Source organism: Antechinus flavipes, chromosome 1 (genome assembly GCF_016432865.1).
Source record: "Antechinus flavipes isolate AdamAnt ecotype Samford, QLD, Australia chromosome 1, AdamAnt_v2, whole genome shotgun sequence".
Taxonomy (NCBI): Eukaryota; Metazoa; Chordata; class Mammalia; order Dasyuromorphia; family Dasyuridae; genus Antechinus; species Antechinus flavipes.
This window is the reverse complement of record NC_067398.1, coordinates 269667330-269686539: the sequence shown is the minus strand read 5'-3', so window position 1 is coordinate 269686539 and position 19210 is coordinate 269667330.

Genomic DNA, 19210 nt, shown 5'->3' with positions numbered 1-19210 from the left:
TTGAACCTAACCTATTCCACTGATCAACTAGTCTATTTCAATATCAGATGGTTTTGGTAACTGCTGCTTTATAATATAATTTTAGATCTGATACAGCTAGGCCACCTTCATTTGATTTTTTTTCATTAATTCCCTTGAAATTCTTGACCTTTTGTTTTTCCATATGAACTTTGTTGTTATTTTTTCTAGGTCATCAAAATAGTTTTTTGGGAATCTGATTGGTATAGCGCTAAATAAATAGATTAGTTTAGGTAGTATTGTCATCTTTATTATATTTGCTCGCCCAATCCAAGAGCATTTAATATTTTTCCAGTTGGTTAGATCAGACTTAATTTGTGTGGAAAGTGTTTTGTAGTTTTGCTCATAAAGTTTCTGATTTTCCCTTGGCAGATAGATTCTTAAATATTTTATACAATCAGTAATTACTTTAAATGGAATTTCTCTTTGTTACTCTAACTGTTGGGTTTTGTTAGTGATATATAAGAATGCTGATGACTCATGTGGGTTTATTTTGTATCCTGCAACTTTGCTAAAGGTGTGGATTGTTTCTAATAACTTTTTAGTAGAGTCTCTGGGGTTCTCTAAGTATACCATCATATCATCAGCAAAGAGGGATAATTTGGTTTCCTCATTGCCTATTCTTATTCCTTTAATCTCTTTCTCAACTCTTATTGCCAAAGCCAGCACTTCTAATACAATATTAAATAGTAACGGTGATAGTGGGCAACCTTGTTTCACTCCTGATCTTATTGGGAATGGTTGCAGTTTGTCCCCGTTACATATGATGATGCTTACTGCTGATTTTAAATAGATGCTACTGATTATTTTAAGGAAAAGTCCATTTATTCCTATACTCTCAAGAGTTTTTAATAGGAATGGATGTTGGATTTTATCAAATGCTTTTTCTGCATCTATTGAGATGATCATAGGGTTTTTGTTAATTTGATTATTAATGTGGCCAATTTTACTAATAGTTTTCCTAATATTGAACCAGCCCTGCATTCCTGGTATAAATCCTACTTGATTGTGGTGAATTATCCTGGGGATGATTTTCTGTAGTCTTTTTGCTAATATCTTATTTAAGATTTTAGCATCAATATTCATTAGGGAGATTGGTCTATAATTTTCTTTCTCTGTTTTTAACCTACCTGGTTTAAGTATCAGTACCATGTCTGTATCATAAAAAGAATTTGGTAGGACTCCTTCATTCCCTATTTTTTCAAATAGTTTATAAAGCATTGGGGCTAATTGTTCTTTGAATGTTTGGTAGAATTCACATGTAAATCCATCTGGTCCCAGGGATTTTTTTAAGGGAGTTGATTAATAGCTTGTTCTATTTCTTTTTCTGAAATGGGACTATTTAAGCAATTTACTTCCTCCTCTGATAATCGGGGAAGCCTATATTTTTGGAGGTAGTCATCCATTTCAGTTAGGTTATCAAATTTATTGGCATAAAGTTGGGCAAAGTAACCCCTTATTATTTCTTTAATTTCCTCTTCATTGGTGGAAAGTTCTCCCTTTTCATTTTAAAAACTACTAATTTGATTTCCCTCTCTCCTTTTTCTAATCAAATTTACCAAAGGTTTATCAATTTTATTTGTTTTTTCATAAAACCAACTCTTAGTTTTATTTATTAGTTCAATAGTTTTTTACTTTCTATATTATTAATTTCTCCTTTTAATTTTAGAATTTCAAGTTTAGTAATTGGGGGTTTTTAATTTGGTCTTTTTCTAGCTTTTTAAGTTGTAGGCCCAATTCATTGATCTTTTCTTCCTCTATTTTATTCAAGTAAGCCTCTAAGGATATAAAATTGCATCCCATAAATTTTGGTATGATGTCTCCCCATTGTCATTATCTTGAGTGAAATTATTAATTGTGTCCATAATTTGCTGTTTCACCCAATCATTCTTTAAGATGAGATTATTTAGTTTCCAATTACTTTTTGGTCTATTTACACCTAACTTTTGGTTGAATGTAGTTTTCATTGCATTGTGATCTGAAAAGAAAGCATTTACTATTTCTGCCTTCCTGCATTTAATTTTGAGGTCTTTATGTCCTAATATATGGTCAGCTTTTGTGTAGGTTCCATGAACTGCTGAAAAGAAAGTATACCCTTTTCTGTCACCATTCAGTTTTCTCCAGAGATCTATCATATCTAATTTTTCTAATATTCTATTTACCTCTTTAATTTCTTTCTTATTTGTTTTGTGATTTGATTTATCTCAATCTGAGAGTGCAAGATTGAGATCTCCCACTATTATAGTTTTGCTGTCTATTTCTTCTCACAACTCTCTTAACTTCTCCTTTAGGAAGTTAGATGCTATACCACTTGATGCATATATGCTTAATACTGATATTGCTTCATTGTTTATAGTACCCTTTAGAAAGATATAGTTTCCTTCCTTATTTCTTTCAATTAGATCAATTTTTGCTTTTGCTTGATCTGAGATAAGGATGGCTATTCCTGCTTTTTTGACTTCACCTGAAGCATAATAGATTCTGCTCCAGCCTTTTACCTTTACTCTGTATATATCTCCTTGTTTTAAATGTGTTTCCTGTAAACAGCATATTATAAGGTTCTGACTTTTGATCCAGTCTGCTATCTTCCTCGTCTTTATGGGAGAGTTCATCCCATTCACATTTATGGTTAAAATTACTAATTCTGTATTTCCTGCCATCCTAATATCCCCAGATTATGCTTTTCTTTTTCTTGCCCTCCTTCCCTTCTTCCTTAGTATTAAACTTACTGGTCCCACTTGTGTCACGCAGCTCTCCCTCTTTAGTACCCCTCTCTCCTCCCTTTGAATCCCTTTCCCTTTCTTTTACCCTTCCCTTATTACTCTTTTTCCTTTTCCCTTTTCCTCTCCCACATTTTAATGAAGTGAGAGAAGAACTCTGTAAAACAAATATGTCAATTATTTCCTCTTTGAGCCAACTATGATGAGAGTAGGATGAGAGTAGGAGAGAGGAATGTTCCTCCCCCTCTAAGTTTCCTCAGATATGATAGGTTTCCTTTGCCTCATTGTTGCATGTAGTTTCCCTTTTTCTGACACTATCCCCTTTCCATTTCTACTTCCCTTTTTTATGTTATATCGGTAAAATCAAATTATACATATGGTTTTTATGTATATCCACAGCAGAAATACAGTTCTCGAGTTCCTTTTACCTTTTTCTATTTCTCTTGAGTCCTGTTGTTGGAGATCAATTTTTTTGTTTAAGTCTGGTTTTTTCCTTAGAAACAAATGGAATTCCTCTATTTCATTAAATGTCCATCTTCTTCCATGGGAAAAAAATACTCAGCTTAGCTGGGTAGTTTATTCTTGGCTGCATTCTAAGCTCTTTTGCCTTTCAGAATATCTGATTCCAGACCCTTCAGTCCTTTAATGTTGAGACAGCCATATCTTGCATGACCCTTATTGTGGCACCTCGGTATTTGAACTGTTTTTTCCTGGCTGCTTGTAAATTTTTTTCTTTAGTCTGAAAGTTCTGAAGTTTGGCCACAATATTCCTTGGAGTCTTTATTTTAGGGTCTTTTTTAGAAGGTGTTCGATGAATTCTTGCAATGCCTATTTTACCTTCCGGTTCTATTACTTCTGGGCAGTTCTCTTTGATGATTTCCTGTAAAATAGTATCTAGGCTCTTTTTTTCATCATAATTTTTGCGTAGTCCAGTGATCCTCAGGTTACCTCTCCTAGATCTATTTTCCAGGTCTGTTGTTTTTCCAAGTAAATATTTGACATTTTTTCCCAATCTTTCATTTTTTTTGGTTTTGCTTGACTGATTCTTGATGTCTCAATGAATCAGTCATTTCTATTTGTTCATTTCTGATTTTTAGTGAGTTATTTTCTTCATTAGCTTTTTTTACTTCTTTTTGTATATGTCCAATTGAGTTGTTTTGCTCTATGGAATTTTTTTCCATTTCACTAATTTTTTTTTAAGTGAGTTATTTTCTTTTTCCAATTCACAAATTCTGTTTCCCTGCACTTCTTGGGAGTTTTTTACCTTTTCCAATTCACATTTCAGTTCTTTTTCCACTTTATCAAATTTTTCTTTTAGTGAGTTATATGCCTTCTCTGTACTCTCTTGCATAGCTTCTCTTTCCTTTTCCCATTTCTCTTCTAGTTCTCTTTTAAGGTTTTTAATAGTCTCCTCTAGGAGAGCCTTTTGTATTGGAGACCAATAATTGTCTGGAAACTGCTATTAGTTTCTTCAGGGTTGAAAAGCTGTTCTCTTTCTGTATAGAAACTATCAATCGTTCTTTTGATTTTTTTTACTAATTTTATTAAAGCCTATAGAGTCTGCCTTTAGAGCCAGGAGGTTACCAGCTTCCTCTGCAGAGCAGTGAAAGATGTATGGATGGGTAGCTGTCCTGCCAGCCGGCTACAAAAAGCAGCGAGATACTGGAGTGCTCTGGGAAAGAGTTCCCCACCCGGAAGTAACTCAGGCCTGCAGGGCCCAGCTGGAAAAGTGCCCTGCAAAGAACCCCCATTGGGTGGATTAACAACTGCCCTGGGGCTGTGGGTATTAGCATCTGAGCAGTGAATGGCCCTGCAGGGATTGGAAGTGTTGTTGTGTTGTTTGTCCTTCATTTTCTAAGAGGACCAATGACATCACAAATGATGTATTGACTTATGCATGAATTAACTTGAAGGGAGGCAGAGTTGTATAAAATGTTAATTTCACTCTTTCCTCCAAAGACATTGAAGTCTAGTGAGGACAGAAGGCAAGGTGACTGGAGGATCCAGGATGCAGTGGATGACCTTGGTATTTCTATTTCAGTTGCCTTCAGGGTCACTGAAGCAAATAGCCCTCATCCACCCATTCAACAGAGGGAAATCTTAACATGTTTGGGGCAGACACTCTTCTAACTCACTGATGGGCGTGAGGCTGGCCAGTTACCTTCAGCCAGGTGTAACTCAGGTGCTGAGGCTTGTTTACAGGGCGTGCTCACTTCGCATGATATGGCTTCTTGAAGGTCAGAGTTGGGTGACAGATGGACACCAAAGATGAATGAGCAGCCCTGAAAAAGACTCAGCAAGCCCCTACACCAAGTCTTTTGTGGGTATCCACACACACACACACACACACACACACACACACACACACGTGTGTATTTATTTAACTCTCTGTCTCTCTATCTGTCTTTCTGTCTCTGTCTCTTTCTCTTTCTCTGCCTCTCTGTCTTTCTCTCCCTCCCTTTTCTTCTCTCTCTCTCTCTTTCTCTCTCTCCCCTTTTCTTCTCTCTCTCTCTAACTCTATTTATATCTATCTATCTCCATCTATTATTATATGTAAAGGGCTGAAACTATGAAAAGGTGTACTTGAATCAGACAACCTAGTACCTAAGGCTAATTACCTATTCAATGTGAGACAATGACTCTATTAGCATATGTTTGGAAAAATGTCCCTTCTCACCATTGGTGCTGGCTCAATGTTTGGGATTAAGATAATAGTAGGCAAGACTTAGAGGGTGGGGTGACAGAGGCCAGGGACTCACTTGGCTGCAGGATGGAGAGGAGAAAAATGTGGAGATTATGGACTTTAGAATCAAGGAGAGATCCTTGGCAAAACTCCTGGCAGTTTGTCCATCTCCTTTACTTCTCCCCCTAAAGACCAAGGACTTTTGCTTATCCTGACTCTGGCTGATCCTGAGGCCTCCAAGGAGCTACCTCGGACTTAACAATTTATATATATATATATATATATATATATATATAATCTCTCTCTATCTCTAATGCTATAAATTTATATCTATCTAATCTCTTTCTCTATCTCTAACTCTATATCTATCTCCATCTATTTTTCTCTCTATATTTATCTCAATCTATTTCTCTCTCTGTATATATATATATATATATGTATATATATATATATATATATACATATATATATAATACATATGATAAATATATCTATCTCTAATTCATCTATCTATAGCTATCTCATCTTGCTTTCTCTTTCTCTTTCCTCTCACTCTGTCTCTTTCTCAGCTTCAGTCTTTTTAATCTGTAAAATGGGAATAAGAACACTTTTGAAGATTCTCACAAGGTTATTGTAGGATCATGTAAAATATTCTGCAAATCTTTTTTTTTTTTTAATAGTATTTTATTTTTTATTTTTCCAAATACATGTAAACAGAAAGAATAAAAAAGGAAACCAAGCATTGAGTCCAGAGAAAGGAATCTTTTCATCTCCCTCTTTTCATTGCAGAGATAGAAGACTAGAGATGCACTATATTTCTTATGCTGTTATACATAGTTGGTGGAATGATTAAGCTTTGCTGAACTTCTTTTTTTTTCTTCTTTTAAAATCTTTGCCATAAAAGACTGTTCACTAGGTAGGAGAGGAGGAAGGTTATATCTGGAAATGGCTATGTTGTTAGAACAAAAAGTATAAATAAAAATAAAATACATTAAAAAGAAAGAAAATTATGGCCTATTGTATATTACTACCCATGGGAGCCTTTGGGGCCTCATTATAAAATGTGTATCAAAATTAATAATAATGGTTAAATATGATAATATGTTTATATTATCAAATTATATATATATATATATATATATATAATTTATATCAGGTATACATATCAAATTTATATCAAGTTTATATATATCAAATTTCTTACCTTCTCAGGAGGGAGAGGCAAGGGAAGGAGAAAGAAAATTTGAAACTCATTTGTAATAATATTTTCTTGTTTCTTGTTTCTTTTGTTCTTATCAAGCAATTTTAGAATAAAAGGCAAACCCATTGTTGTATATTAAAAATGAATATTAAAAATTGTCTTTATGTGTAACTGGGTGAAAATAAAATAACTGTTAAAAAAAAAAACTAAAATGTTTTTGATCAAATTCTCTTGTAATAAATTCAGTTCTCTTCTAACCACTCCCCCCCCCCAACTTTGGGAGCCCATTTATCATGTCTTTTTTTTATTTTTAAGATTTGTGTATTTATATTTGAGTGTTTTACATTTTTGTGAATATTAATTTCATTTAGGTAATGGAGTTTACTGGCATATCATTAGACATATAAGTCTTCAAAAAAAATTAAGTCATTAGCAGTTTAAAAAATAACAATTGTTAACATTTATATAATGTTTCCTATATTCCAGATACTTTATAATTTTTATCTCCTTTAGTCCTCATACCCACCCTGGAAAGTAGGTGATGGTAGTATTCCTTTTTTATAGATGAGGAAAATTAGGTAAATAGAAGTTAAGTGACTTGCCAGCTAGTGTCTGAGGCTGGATTAAACTGAGGTCTTCCTGACCCTAGGATTAGTATCCTATTCATATGTCATGAGGTCTTTATGACAAAGAGAATTTATGTACATTTCTTAGAGAAGGGAACATATAGGTGGTTCAGTGGATAAAATGCCGTGCCTGGAATCAAACTCATTCTCCTGAGTTCAAATCTGGTCTCAGATACTAACTATGTGATCCTGGGCCAGAAATGTAACGTTGTTTCCCTCAGTTTTCTCATGCATAAAATGAGCTGGAGAAGATGGCAAACAACTCCAGTGTCTCTGCCAAGAAAACTCCAAATGGTGTCACGGAGAGTTGAAGACTATTGGAAAATGACTAAACACCAAAACATAAGCATTTATTCAAAATAATTACCCTCTTTTACCCTCCTGAATATTGATGGCTGCTAACTATCTTTGCCTAACCCTAATCCTGGCTGTGCTCCTAGGTCAAGAAACTAGATCATATTTCTTTCTGGTTTTGCAAAACTCCTTATCATCAAGTACACCTTTTGGCTTGGAAATAATGTTTCTGATACTAAGTCCAGCTTCAGATCATGGTCATTTGATGCCTGTCGCTAAGAAAATGGATCTGGAACACAGGGAAACTCAAACTTAGTGGAAATAAAATCAGGGTTACCAAATTTCTTTCTTGTTCTCTGGTCCCTGTTCTCCAATCCATCCTGACACATTTATATTAGTAGGTAGTTGAAAATTGGATGACACATAATTGAGTCAGTTAATAAGCATTTATTAAATGCCTACTATATACCACGCACAGTGCTAACTGCAGTCCATGTAACTGTATTCTTAAAACTGAATGTCGAACAGTCTCCCATAGCTTAATTGGTATCATTGCCTAATGTGATATGATGATTTAAAAAAACCATTTCTCCCAGTACAATAAATAGAAAAACAATGGGATAAGGATTGAAGAGCTTTGACCAGTCATTTCTCAGTTGTTGAATTTGCTCTAGGAAATTTTATTGCTTTAGAGATACCAGAAAGCCCTTGTTAATTAAGCTTTAAAATAAAGGAGATACAAATGAGCACTGAAAGCCTGTAAAAGGAGTGGATGTGGAGATACTGGAGGTAGTAATGATTGTGGATAGATTGTGTTCTGTCAAATTTGCAATCTTCTATTTTCCAGCAATGAGCACCCTACAAAAAGCAAGTTGCATTATGAACGGATGAGCAGGTCATTTTCAAAGGTCATTTATCCTGACTGACTGAGGAAATCATTCACAGTGACTTTAACATATATACTCACTACAAATGACCACACTAAATCTATTTAATATTTGATGTAACTGTAAATATCAGCACTATATATATGCCAAGTGCTCTTGTGAAGGAGAAAATAAAATTTGTACATAATGACATTTATTTTTCTTATCTTGAAAGGACAAGGCAAACATTTGTTGGGGAGAGAAAAGAGGTATAAAGGTTAGACTGGGTGAAAGATCTTTCTCAACAAGTTCCATGTTGCTAGCTAGAGGTTTTCTGTCACCATCCTGGTTTACCTCCTTAAAAGAGGCAGGAAACATCAGTAATTCCCAGGACTCTTAGGATTAAAGGATAGTGAATAGGAGTTAAAGACTTGAACATATTCTGGTTGTTACAGAAGTTTTAACATTTATATGGTTATATCACCTTTAATTGGAGGGCTGATGGCTACTCCAGTTCCAAAGCATACTCACCCGTGGTCTGCATCTGCTCAAAACCACGTCCCTCAAATGTTCATCAATGTTTTCTTTTTCTTTTCTTTTTTTTTTTTTTTTTTGAAATACCAAAAGAACATGTTAAAGAGCAAAATTACCTGAAGTAAAAGACAAGGCAAACAACAAAAGGTTAAAAGAGTTCCTGGAAACCAACCCCAACAGCTGCCTCTTCTCTATTGGGATGGGTTTAGGAAGTCAGTCCAATCCAATCCAATAAGAATGCTATTAAGTGCCTGCTATGTGCCAGATAGTGTGCTAAGTGCTGATGATGCAATTGATAAAGAGTCCCTGCCCTCCAGAGCTTACAATCTAAAGGGAAGACAATACAAGAAAGCAGAGAGGGAATGAGACATCAAGAGATATCTGGTGAAGAGGCGTCTTGTTCCATGCAGTTGGAACCAGCTTTGATAGCAGATGCAAAGGAATGAGATGAGATAAAGGAAAGCATTGGGAAGAATTTGGTGCTCTATTTTCCCCATTGATGTTTTCTATTTTATTTTGTTTGGTGGAGTAGAAAGGGAATTTAAGGGGTGATTGGTAATATAATCCTGTCTCTCTTCACTCTGCTTGTGTTTCATGACATTTCAACATAATTTAATATCTATATAATTTTTCATAGCTTGTGCCAGTGCTTATAGCTTTTCTCCTACTTGCCTGGCACATTGTGCCATATTGATTTTTGGTTTCTGTGAACTTTCTGGAGGAATAGTCACTGGCAAGTATTTTGCTTATGACTAGATCACATAAACCAGTGAAGTCAGAAAGCCTCAATGACTTTTTTTTTTTTTAAATTCAATAACAATGCCAAATACTGTTCTAGAGATAGAGATAGATAAGGATAAACAAAACTTTTTCAAGGGAGTCAAGATGTTGATAATGCAGTAGGGCATTCTTCCAACAAGGTATCTTTCATAGATATGTCAAAATTGCATAATTCTCATTAAAAAATGTACAGAGCTAATTTTGGAGAAGGCATAAAGCAGTAAAATAAATATATGCTCATATAAAGGTGTTTGTCACTGATATATAGATATCTGTCAAAATCCAAGTGCAAGAACAGTTTTCTACAGATAGTAAAGTTTTTCAGAAGTTCTTTTCTGTGGATGTCACTGTATTGGTTACATTAAGACTTGGAATATTGTAGAACCTCTTGTGAAATTCATAATCATTTTTTTTTCAATTCAGATAAATAATCCATGCTAAAAGTCAAGTGGATGATGAATATTTATTGCCTAAGCTGCAATTTCATAGACAACCCATAAACATGTATCTGGGACAAATTGCTACAAATAAACACTATATAGTCATTTAAATATGTTGCTGTTCCTTTTATTAATATTTAATATTTTTGTATTAATATTCACTGGAGATATTGATTTATAGTTTTCTTTCCCTACATTATTTCCCCCTTGGTTTTTATATCAGTATTCTCCTTGTCCTATGGGAAAAAATGAATGTTGCTTTCTTTTTCTATATTTTTGTAAACTAAAATCCACACACACATAATATTAAATTGAATTGTTTGAATATTTGTAGGGTTACAAATTGTTAACTTGTTAACTTGCAAGTCCTTCTGGGTCTGGACTTCTTTCCCCCCCCTTTGGAAGTTCATTTATGACTTGTTCAATTTCTTTTTTAAAAAATGGAATATTTAAATTATCAACTTCTTTATAAATTTAGGTATTTTATGTTCTTGTAAATACTCATTTTATTTTTCAATTTTGTTGTTATATAATTTTCTCTACCTATTGTGAATTCTCTTTTTTTCATCTTTGAGTTTACTAAGTTGCTTTTCCTTATTTGCTCAAATAAGCTTGTTAGTTTAAAAAACAGCTTTTGATATTTTTAATTCTTTTCTCTTAAATTTTCTCTGACTTTCAAAAGTTCTTTTTTTAATGTTTAGTTGAAAATTTACTATTTGTTGCCTTTCTGATTTTTATGTTACATTGTATTTATCCCACTTGTATTTATTATGGAATTATTCTTATCATCTAGTTTATCCCTTGGGTTTCTCTTAACCTATAGTAACTTTTTATTGTATTTGTATTGTATTTGTATTTTTCCTCTGTCTTTTTCTCTATCTCTATTTCTAAGATGGAGACTTTATCCAAGTCCAGGATCTGCCCCTTCTCACATTTTAGATGGGTTGACTAAGCTCTTGATGCATTTTGGTTGTCACTGTTATTGCCCTGATTTGTAGTTAATATGATGTAGGCAAGTGGGGTGAGGGACATCATTGGATTTAAAGTTAAAAGACCAGGCTGCTTGTGATATGTTATCTTGGATAAATGTATCCCTCACTTTTCTCACTTGTTAAATAAAGGATTTGGGTCAGATGACCTCTGAGGTTTCTTGCAACTATAAAATCTATGATCCTGAGTTCTGTATATGTATATTCTGTATATGTATATAGTTTTCTAGCTTCTTATATAACCCTGGCTTGAAACAGGGAACTAAGTTTGGATCTGGGTTTGAGGCTGGCCCCAGATGAAGGATTAGATCTTGCTCTCTTCTTTGATCTTTGGCTTCTGTTTTGATCTGGAGACTCAAGATGGACAGTGGTGTTGGCCACAATTCCTCCTTGTTCATTCACCAACTAGAAATCAGCTTTGTTATCTAGTCTCAATCAGATATTGAAGGTGGTGTGGGTTGCCTAGGTTTTTCTACCTTGTCTCTGTTTCCTTGAATAGTGACCTCCCAGAAGCTGGATTTGTCCCCTGCTGTCAGTCAAAGCTGAGATCATACTGTCTTCTGACTTTTTTTCTTTAGAAATTAAGCTGATTAACAGCCTTTCTGCCATCCTTGTAATCAGAAGTCTTGTAGATTTCTAGCTTTCTTCTTGTTCTTGTTTTTGTTCCTCTTGTTATTTTTCTCTTCTCCTCCTCCTCCTCTTCTTCCTCCTCCTCCTTCTTCTTTTCTTTTCTTCTTCTTCTTCTTCCTTCTTTTGAGGATGCTTTCTAATTTTTGAAAAAAAAAATTCTCAATAGTATTTTATTTTCCAAACACATGTAAAGATAGTTTTCAACATTCATTTTGTACACAATGATTTTGTGTTTCAAATTTTTTCTCTTTTCTTTACCTCCCCCTCTCCAATTCAGCAAGCAATCTGATATAGATTATATGTGTATAATCCTTTTAAACATATTTCCATATTTGTCATGTTGTGCAAAAAAATCAGACCAGAAAGGGAAAAAAAAAAAAAAAACATGAGAAAGACAAAGCAAGTAAACAAAAAGTAAAAATAGTATGCTTTGAATCACATTCAGTCTCCATAATTCTCTCTCTGGATGTGAATGGCATTTTCCATACCAAATCTATTGTCTTTGTCTTGGATCATTACATTGCTGAGAAGAGCTAAGTCTACCACAGATGATCTTCTCATACTCTTTCTGTTACTGTGTACAATGTTCACTTGGTTCTTCTTACTTCATTCAACATCAGTTCATAAAAGTCTTTCCAGACTTTTCTGAAGTCAGCGTGCTCATCATTTCTTGTAGAACAATACTATTTCATTACATTCAAATGCCACTATTTATTCAGCCATTTACCAATTGATGAGCCATTTCATTTTCAAATCAATTTCCAATTCCTTGCCATCATAATAAGAGCTGCTGCAAACATTTTTGCAAATATGAGTTCCCCCCTTCCTTTTTGATCTTTTTTGGAATAAAGACTTAGAAGTGTCACTTCTGGATCAAAGGGTATGCAAAGTTTTATAGCCTTTTGGGCATAGTTCCAAATTCTCATCATATTCTTATACAGTTCTATACTAGATGGAGGAGTTTATTGGTGTTTCATTTTGGTTTAACTGATCATTGCTTCATCAGACACTCTTAAAAACACACATGGGTAGTTTCTTGAGATATCTGGGCTTAGCTATTGTTTATAGGCTTTACCAGATCACCTAAAACGCTACCAAAAAAATTAATTAAGAACTGCTGATACAGAGGAAGACAGTGCCAAGCAGGTAAATTTATAAACTCTTTACTCTCTAGAAAAAGAACTGTATACAGGATATATCAGTTTTATTCAAACCATTAACATTTTCTTCATTATGTTGTTAAGTCTAAACAATCAACAAAACAGCAATTTATAACATTTGCTAATTTCTGAAATGTAAATAATCACACTAAAAATTTAAAAATCAGTTCTCATATGACTAGACTATAGCCTACTCCTAGAAGAAAAGCTATTCTCATATGGTATACTCCTAGAAAAAAGATATAGGAATATAGAGTAGATTGCCTGAAAAGGAGGACTTTGAATAACCCAAAGTGAGAAAGTAGGGGTTGGTACAGAGAAGAAGTCTGGGAGCCTAGTACTTGGTTGTTGTCCTTCTTTCTTATATCGCTATGTTAAAGTCAAAGGACATTATGTCTGACTGTGACTGATCAGACTAATAGAAACTTGAGCTGCTCTGCCATAGGTCAGTTACAATTAGTCCATGTGAACTTAAGTACAGATTCTCTAAATTTGCACATCTCAAAGTTCTTTTGAGCTATTTCAATTCTGTTTGCTGATAGAGCACAGTGCCTTCTTTGATGAGAGTACACCATGCTGGGCAGCCCTTTGCCAGCATCTCCCATGTCTTGATGTCAATTCTAAGGGATACTTAATGCCTTGAGAAAGGAAGGATAATGAAAGGTTGGTCAGCCAATAATAGCAATAAGAATCTTTATAAGGTAATGTAAACAGATGAAATGAACCTTGAAGGAGGATTCTTTATGAAAAGTAGTACTGGGACTGTCCTGAAGTAGCAATAAGAGCAAAGACTGTGTTTACTCCCTTTCCTAGTCCTGTGTGTGAGTGTGGTTGAAAAAAGGGAACAGATTGTGTTGGAGAGTATTGAGGTTTAAGAGTCTTCAGGAAAAGTCAGGGTTTCATAAGCACTGTAAGATGAAGAAAGTATTATATTAAGGAATCTTAGATAAAGGGAAATGTATTAAGAGTTTTCAAAGTACAATAGAAAGGGATGACACATGAGGAGGTAGAGCTCTGTTGATTAGGGATGAGAGTATGGGGATGAGGTAGCAGAAAAAAAGGGTTTCACTTCAGCAGACAGCTATCCTTAATTAGAGGATTTGGGGAGTCAAAAGCAGGAATTTGTTAGCTATAAATGGAGAGTATAAAGCTGGGATACTTCTAGATCAATCAACCTTAAGATTCTAATTAGAATTCTGGAGTGAAAAAGTCTTTGTGGTTTTAGTGGACTGGGAGTCAGAGACTAGAAGGTCTATGGCAAGGAGGTCTCACCGTGAAAGACATATGAGTAGCTGCTATTTCCATGATATATTTAATTCCAGAGTTTCTAAGATATTAAAACAAGTTTATGTATAGAATAACTATACAGTTACATGGAATAATGTTTACTGAAGTACTCTATTACTAAGTAAAGTACTTGTTTTAATGCATAGGGTGGAATAATATGCAATTAGCATATTCATCTAATACATAGAAATAACTTTTGCTAAAGTATGAGAAATTCTGGGAAGGATTTTATTTTCTTAAGCAGGCACTATATTTCTTGTTTATGAGTACTACTTTGCATATCAAACCCACTTTTCATGATATAAAATTAAATGTCATCCTTGCTTATGTCTCATCTATCAAAAATTCCAGATTAATAAGGTCTTAATTAATGTGGTTTTCCTCTGTCATAATTAGCTTTGATTTAAGACCTTAAATAATCCAAACCCTTGTTATTAGTATCCTTTTATCCTCTACATTGAAGACAATAGGGCAGGCAAGGAAGTATCTGCTTATGTCAAAGGGAAGGAATAATCTATATTCAGATTGATTCCTACTGAATTTCATTGTTATAAACCAGATATCGCCACTCTCAAGTTGCCAAGCATTTGGGGACAGGATTATACTGGCAAATTAAGTATAGTGGAGCCTTTTAATAACAACGTCTAGCCCTATTGAACAAACTATCTTGCTTCTTTAGGCATCCATCTATTTTCTCATCAGTAAAATGAGGGGCTTGTACTATCCAAGGATTATTATTATTCTAAATCTATGATCATTAATATGAATCATATTCTTGGTTCTAAGGAGCCCTATAACTTGAGATGGGCAGAGGGCAGGTCTATAAAGTTATTATTAGGGCATGTGGTAGTGATAGTAGGTTAATAAAGATAAAAGCTACTTTTATCATTTTGTATAAAGTATTAATACCACTGGATTTGAAGTCAGAGAACCCAGTAGTTTACATTTTCTCTTGGCTATCTATCATAAATATGACAATACGTAAGTCATCTGTAAAATGTTGTTGGGGAGGTGTCACTGGATCAACTGCAAGTTGCCTTTGAGCTTTATCTTTGTAGTCCTAGAAAACCAGGATAAAAATAGGCTTGATTATGTTTGGCTTTCATATCAGGACTTTAGAAGGAATATGTTATAAAGAATGAGCCAACTAACTACCCCTGAAGATGGAGTTTCATAATTTGTACTTTGCAGGATGATGTTACAGACACTCTTATAATACATGTGTTCTCTTCAGAGATTTGATGAGTGGGTCATTTTCACAGAATTGTGCCTGGCATTTGTAAACTGTGCTGATGATCAGGTTACCATAATGTGGAAAAAAAAGGAATTTAATTTTCAAAATTGTCCCCAAGTGTACTTAGAATATATTCATAAGCCTTGCTCAAAGACAATTAAAAGACCACATCTTTTGGTCTGGCTAATGCAGGGTCCATTTCCATAACCTTCTTTGGCATTGATACAAAGCTTCTTTTTCTCCTATCAGTGTTTAAACCAATTAACACAACACTGTGAACCAGGCAGGGAAATGTGTTATCCTGTTTTATAGGCTACAGGAGGATGAAAAGGTCTGGAGACAGTTATCCAGAGAGATAGTCACCAAGGGAGACATCATCTCAGAGCAGATGTGCTTGGGAGTCAGTAGGAAAACAACCAATTGATCATGGACTGGCATTGTACTGTTAAGGACAGATGCAAGACTGGAGAGGACTGATTTCATATGCCAGTGTGTACCAAGACAGCCTAGCCTAGCTAGATAGGAATACTGGCAATACCAAATAGAAACCTGTCATGGAAATCTACCACTAGATTTACACAGCCAGAGAATTGTCAGGGATGTCACATCCAAGAGTTTTCTAAGGCACCAGCTTAGGGCCAGGTACTGTGGTTCTGGGGTCAACTGTCCACTAGTGTGTTAGTGGTGTGTAGGGGTAAGAAGAGAATATTCTCTGTAGCAAAGAAAACTTACTCTTTGGTCATAAAGGTCATGAAAGGCATATCTGTAACAGAGTGAAGCAGTCATTTTATTCTAAGGAAGCAAAGAGGTCTTAGGACAGAGTCACCATCAAAGTAGAGGGTCAAAGAAATGTGTATGAATGTGGGAATAAGGAGGCAACTATTGTAGAGGGACAATCTATGTTGTCCAATATATATATTTGTATACACACACACACACACACACATATTTATATATATATAATTTGTTGTAATGAGCTATTGTTGTGGGAGGCACCAGCTCACCTGATCACCCTTCTGAATGGCAGATGGCTGAATCTTAATATACATCCTAGACCAAAGCACATCAGAATTGATTCTATCAATAAAGTCAACATATCTCTTTGGGAGGTGGAAAGTCATAGTTTATTTTCAATTCAACATCAAATCCCAGGGGAAAGGAATTCAATGATAATAAACAGAAAGGCCCCATATACCCCAAAATATTTATAGAAGCTTTTTTTTTGTCATCCGAGTAGAGAATGAGGAAACAAAATAGATATGCATCAAACAGGGAATTGCTAAACAACTTGTAGTATATAAATGGGATGGAAAATTATAGCTCTATAAAAATTATAAATATGACAAATTCAGAAATGCATGGGAAGACATATGAATTGATGCAAAGTAGAGAAAAAAGAACCAGGAAAATGGTATACACAATAACTTATGAAGTAAATGGAAAAGAATCACATGAGCAAAACAATCGAATGGAATGCTGCGAAATCATAAGGGCCCCAAAATTTGACCCCAAAGAAGAGATATGGGATGTACTTTCCTCCTGCTTTTGAGAAGGTCTTTGCAGAAATTATGGGTACAGAGTACTAAATATATAATGGTAGGATTTTTTTTTTTTTTTTTTAGTTTTGTTGACTTGCCTCCCTCTTCCCTTCCCTTTTTTGTTATAAATGATGGTACTCTGGAGAAGGGGAGGAAAGGTTACGAAATGTAGGTTATGTAAAAATAAAAGATGTATGAGGAAGGGGGAGATCAATTAAAAAAGAGAACAGAGAAAAGTTGGCCTTGAAGGAAGAAAAAGATTTCAATGTGGAGGAATATTATTTTTTTATTTATAATGTTAGGATTTAGTGCTTTGTACAAAGCAAGCACTCAAAAATGTTTTTTTTTTTTCATTAACTAATTATAAATTTTAGAAAGGCAGATTCAAGGTCAATGCAAGAGAAAATCACTCATCCCTATTAATTTGAGTCCAAATTTGGGAATTTTTGTATCTTAAGTGTGAGGACTTTGAAATAAAGGGCTTCAGGATATAGTATTGTATTTCCCCCTCTGTGTGTTTGGATGTGTGAGGAGTATGAGAAGTTGGTTTCCCCAGATATTGTTAAAACAGGATGAAGGGAGGGGCGAAATATCTTTATGATATCTCCAACCAATCACTGTATGAGTCAAAGAACTGGCTAAACAACCAAGTTCCTGATGAAGGAGCCCAGGCCTAACTAAACTGGCCCAACCTGGTTAGGGTCAATGACAGGGCACAAGTCTTTTGACATATGGAATGGGCAAATAAAGAAGATTATAAATCTGACCAATTGTACTTGGATTGGAAATCCAACCAATTGTAACTACTCTGACTGTAAGGAACTGAACTAACAGTATAAAGTTTGCTTCCCTTCGGTATTTGATGTCTATCTCACCCATCAGTACACCTGCTTCTCATGAGAATCTTGAATAAAAAATTCTTTTCTCACTCTAAAAGAGCATTAGTTGTAATGCTACTCCTGGACTAACTTGCAATTGGGGAAACAGTGGGCAGAGTTCATCCTGGACTTATTCTCTAGCTCTGCTGAGTTCCATGGGATTTTTTGATAGCAGATAATAGTAACAGTAACAGTAACCAGGTCCTGGTTACTAATTTTGCCATTATTCAATTTTGTATATTTTGATGGATCCATGATTACATCAATATTGGCACCTTTAGAGAGCTCATATAAGCAAGAAGTATTTAAGTACTCATTGGAATTCACAAGTATGGGAGCTTCACAAAGTAAACTTTGTAATTTTGTGAATTCACACCTCCCCTGAAGCTCTTAGGGCCAGAGAGCACTCTGGGAGAAATCCCACAATCCCTCTCTGGAAGAAGGAGCATAAATAGAGCCCAGTCAGAGAGTTCAGCTGAAGATTGAGAAGGGAGCATCAGTTCAGTTGAGGAGAACCACTTTCTCGGAGGTGCAATCAGATTCATCTTCATCTCACATCACTGTGGTGGCTGGGCTCCTGCACTTCCCCCACTGAGATCCAGCTGGTCTGAAAAGCTCTCCAGAAAGCTAGCCGAGCCCCAAGTGAAGGAGACAAGAGATCCATTCCATCTTTGTGCTGGCTGGAGGCGGAAGAAAGCAGAGGCAGAAGCAAAGGACAAAGCTGCAAGAGCTCTTAGAACCAAGCAGAGAAATAGGCCTCAACTAACAGAGCTATTTTGGAAGGAGAAAATAAACGTTTGAACTTTTATCACCTGGCTGCATTTGGGTGATTATTACTCTTGACTGAAACTAAGGCTGCCTCCAGAAAACCTCTCTGAGAAACCTGCTCTCCCCCAGAGAGAATTATTATATTCTAAAGAAGAAGATCACCACACCTTTCCGTCACTCTTTGGGTTCACTCAACTTTAATTCTTTAGAGACTGTAGCATTCCGTGATTTATAACTATATTGCTACCTGGAAAAAACATTGTTGTTTAAAAGATGGTCTTTTATTGTAAGGAGAAGCTTGGAATCATGAAGGCGCTATACAGTGTCCTAAATGTCATCCATCTTTCTCTTCTCATCCTGTTCTGGACCCAACTCATAGCCCATTTACAGCATCCTAAGATACTTTTATTAATGTATCAAAAGAATCTAAGGTTTCCTTCAACTGCATAACATAATCTGGACTATACACATTTATTATCTTTGTTTTGTCCTTATGTGAATAATAAGGTGAATTTCTTTTGAGAGGTTATAGCATTTAGTATGCTTTGCTTCATTCAATCAGTC